Source organism: Choloepus didactylus, chromosome 16, assembly GCF_015220235.1.
Source record: "Choloepus didactylus isolate mChoDid1 chromosome 16, mChoDid1.pri, whole genome shotgun sequence".
In the NCBI taxonomy this organism is placed as follows: Eukaryota; Metazoa; Chordata; class Mammalia; order Pilosa; family Megalonychidae; genus Choloepus; species Choloepus didactylus.
The window spans coordinates 66,719,823-66,724,450 of NC_051322.1; the positions used below are offsets into that span (position 1 = coordinate 66,719,823).

At 39.3% G+C, this 4,628-nt stretch overlaps 1 pseudogene; it reads left to right on the forward strand.

The window, feature by feature from the left end:
- The first annotated feature begins 751 nt into the window (after positions 1–751).
- Positions 752–2,500, forward strand: LOC119511780 (annotated as a pseudogene).
- The last annotated feature ends 2,128 nt before the right edge of the window (positions 2,501–4,628 follow it).

Here is a 4,628-nt window from a genome sequence, read left to right on the forward strand (position 1 = left end):
GAAATTACTTAATTTTATTAGATAGTGAGAGTTCTGATTATTATAACTATCCATTGTAAGAATCTTTTAATGGCAGAATTTTGTACCCTTAAATCCAATGCCAGTAAAAAACAGAATTTCCATAAACCTGATGTGTTTCAAGCTAAGTTTCAGTAAATTTCTTTTCCTTTTTTTCTAGAGGCTTCTATTGTCTTCATTTTTTGAAGGCAGTGCAATGAGCTAAAATATTAAAGATAAACTAAAGTTTAAGGTAAACCTTAAATTCCTTTAGTAATATATCAAATTTGAGTTAAGGCCAGTGAACCTTTTTGAAAGGACTAGACAAATGTAAAATGTCAAAATTGAGTTGAAACAGAGAATTCACTTCTCTGGGCCCATTAACTTTGTCGGCAAGAACAAATACAGCTAAAGCCTGGGGTGGGTCTGGGCTTAGGGTTCTGAATGTTCTACTTGGACCAAAAAAAAAAAAAAAAAAAAAAAAATCTGGGTAAGGAGTCTCCTTAGATACCTGTGGTTCCCAAACCAATTTGTACTCCCATTTAGATGTCATTTAGGATTAAGAAGCCAAAGGAGAAGCCAGGAATTTCATATTCCCAAAAAACAAACTACTACCACTAACAGCAAAAAAAACAATAAAGCCATATCAAAAGAAGGGCCATCAATCTCCTAGCCTTGACACTGATGGTGCTGCAGGGATGGCAGGGATGGTGACGACTGGAGGCAGCGACCCCAGCGTGGACACCAGCTGGACCAGGAGACTGACCGATGGCTGCAATGGGAAAAGAATCCTTTAACTTCAGAGTCAGCAAAATGACTAGCATCCGAAGGTAAGAAAGAGGAACTACAAGAATGTTTTGGAGCCGAAATGGAGTTTGGGACAGCTGGGCTCCGAGCTGCTGTGGGAACCAGAATTTCTCACATGAATCACGACTTGACCATCGTTCTGACTACACAGGGATTTTGCAGAAACCTGCAAAAGCAATACAGTGACCAGAAGCAAAGAGGTACAGTGATCAGTTTTGACACCCATGCTCATCAAGCAAGTGGGGCAGCAGCAGACGTTTTGCCCAACTTGCTACAGCCACGTCGATCAGTCAAGGCGTTGCTGTGTACATCTTTTTTAATATAACCCCAGCTCCTTTTGTGCCCTACACAGTATCACATTTGTGTTGTGCTGGAATCATGATAGCTGCATCCCATAATCTAAAACAGGAAAATGGTTATAAGGTCTACTGGGATGATGGAGCTCAGATCATTTCTCCTCATGATAAACGGATTTTCAAGCTATTGAGATGGTTCTTTGGGATGATTCTTTAGTTGATGGCAGTTCACTTATTCTTGACCCAAGTGCTTCCATTTATAAGGCCTGCTTTGAAGACCTTAAGAAATATTGTTTTCATTGCAGTGTGAGCAGGGAGACCACGGTGACGTTTGTGCACACTTCTGTGCACGGCGGGTGTCATGACCTTGTGCCATGAGCTTTCAAAGCTGTGGTCTTTGCTCCTCCCTTGGGCAGTTCCAAACAGAAAGATTCTGATTCCAAGTTTCCAACCGTGAATTACCCGAATTCTGATGTGTGTAAAGGGGTGTTGACTTTATCTTTTGGTTTGGCAGACAAAACCAAAGCCAAAATTGTTTTGGCAAATAACCCAGATGCTGATAGTCCAGCTGTAGAAAAATAGCCAAACAGCAGTGAATGCAGAGTGTTTTCTGGCAATGAACTGGGAGCCCTTTGGGGCTGGTGGCTCTTTACCTCTTGGGAAAAAAAGAACCAAAATCCAAGTGCCCTCAAAGACATGTAAACGTCATCCAGCACCATCTCCTCCAAAATCTTGTGGGCCATTGCTTTAATGGAAGGTTTTCATTTTGAGGGAGCATTAACTGACTTTAATGGATGGGAAACAGAGCCAAACTACTAAACCAAGATAAAAATGTTTAATCTGCATTTGAAGAAGCTATTGGATACACGTGCTGCCCTGTTGTTCTGGACAAAGATGGAGTCAGTGCTGCAGAGTTGACTAGCTTTCTAGCAACCAAGAATTTGTCTTTGTCGCAGCAGCTAAAGGCCATCTATGCTGAGTACATCTACCATATTACCAAAGCCTCACATTTTATCTGCCATGATCAAGGCATCATTAAAAATTATTTGAATACCTTAGAAATTACAATAAGAATAACTATCCCAAAATTTGTGGTATATATGAAATTTCTGGCATCAGGGACCTTACAACTGGCTATGATGATAGCCAACCCAACAAAAAAAAAACACTTCTCCCTGCTAGTAAATTCAGCCAAATGGTCACCTTTACCTTTGTTAATGAGGTGTGGCCACCGCCTTTGCTAATGGGGTGTGGCTCCGTGAGACAGAACCAAAATAAAATACTACATGGGAAATAGTGCTTCTGAGCAGCTGAAGAAGGAACTCAATCATCTAGTCAGTGCTACCGAAGAACATTTTTTCCAGCCACAAATACATAACCTGCAGCCAAAGTTACAGTAAACTCTTTCCGCTTTACACTTACCCACAATTAAGCTGACCTTGATTTGTTAAGCAACGTTTTTGAGGGCCAAGTGATTCAAAGTATCTCTACAAGCATTTATATATTTTTCATAGACCTACATTCCTCATCGTTTTGCATTCAAGTTTTAAGACGACTGAAGAAAAAATGGCCAAATCTAACAAATCAACATTCCTATTAAAAGGTTGAGGCTGGGCATTATCTGAATTTTAAAAATGAAGCTTTTAAAAATAACTAATTTTTGAAAATAGTTTTGTAATGAATATGCCTTAATTTGCATAAATCATAAATGTATGTCTTCCATGTAATTCTTTTTTTGTGTGTAATTGCAATAGCCAGAAAACTTAACCAGGCACTACATTCCGGGGTGTCATTTAGCTATATGTATATTTACATTTCTATCAATTGCTTATAAAGTAAAATAAATGAACAGATTAAAAAAATAGAAGAAGGGCCAACAGAGGCAACTAAGAGACGAGAAGAAATTGGCAAGGCACTAGTTGAAAACACCAAGTTAACCTGTGCTGTCTCTTCTGTGGGCAGGTAGCTTATGCCCTCCTCTGTACAAAGTCATCTCTCCAGCCTACATAAGGAATCACAAACACAGGCATGAATGAGAAAGGAGTCTCACTTGTCTATTATAGAAAATACACAGTGGTGAGATTTCCACTTCATAGAAAATTTATCCCATAGAAGAATTCTCTTAAAAACAAACACTGGAAGAGAAAATGTTGAAGAACTTGCCAAGAATGAGAAGACCTGAGATTTTATCATTTTACTTTACTAAGGTATTTGATTCAGGAATGCTTGAACTGCATGTGGTGTTGGTTTCTGGCTAATGTTTAACCTCTGGGAGTGTTAAGCAAAGAATGTCTGCTAATCATGGTTAGCCCAATAAAATCTGGCAGCTAAAAAACATCAGCACTATTTTAGAGCTCTGAACTCCTAAAATAAAGATTTCTATGAATTCAGGCAATCATCAAAATAAGGATTTTCAATATTATTGCTAATATTAATATTCAATAACATAAAATGACCTTGCAGGAGCCTCATATTAGCTTAACTCAGCAAAATTTTGATATGTCCATTGTGTCAAGTTATCATAAATTATTGGGGTTGTTTGAAACTTCATAATTTAGAATTTGGAGCCAAATAGTTCTTCTTGGTGTCATAGGCATTTCCAAAGCTCCGAAATCCAATTTTATGCGTCTGGCAGGGCAGCTTGGCTACTTATCTATCTCATTAAGGTACAGATTTCTTAGTCTGGGAATGTTTTGCTCTTCGACAGAGTGTGCTGCTGTGAGGAAGAAATGGCACAACTGGAAAAGAATAATAAAAATAAATGGAGCCAAGAATGGAAGCAGACAACTAAACTATTTTATTGTTTTATGCCAGGTATTATTCTGTATACCCCACCTGGATTATCTCATTGAACCCTCTTAATTTCTTGGGGCAAATATTATTGTCTATTCCCACTTTTCAGAGGAGAAAGCAGAGGTTCCTCAGGGAAAGCAATTGCCCAAGGTCAAATGATTACGGTAAAGAGCACAGACTCTGGAAACAACTGTTGCAGTTCAAATTCTGGATCTGCTTCTTGATAGCTGTGTGACCTGGAAAAGATGACTTACCGCTGCCTTGAGTTCCTGCAGGGCGGGTAAGAAGATTAAATGTGTTAATCACGGGATAGCACTTTGCACATTGTATGGAGACAAAATGTTTTTTGCTTTGTTTTGTTTTTTTATTCCCGAGTCCATGCTCAAAATGATCACTGTCCTGTCCTCATGGTGCTTACAGTCCAGAGATGAGCGAGCAGACCCTTAGGGTACAGTGTGTTAAGGGTGCAAACAGAAGTGCAGCATTATGGGAATGTGTTGGTGGCGCTCCAGTACCAAATCTAGACTTGGAGGTCCATGGAGCACTTCCTGGAGAAAGTGGCATCCAAGTGCAAAGACCCGAAGAAGAAGTAAGGACAAGCCGGCCACGGGCTGGGGGAGCTGGGACATGTACTCAGGGAAGATTAATCATTTCTGAGAAACCATAGGTTTCTTTTTTTTTAATCGACTCAAAAAGATTATTGCTAATCTTTGATAATGCTTTCCTGACCATAGT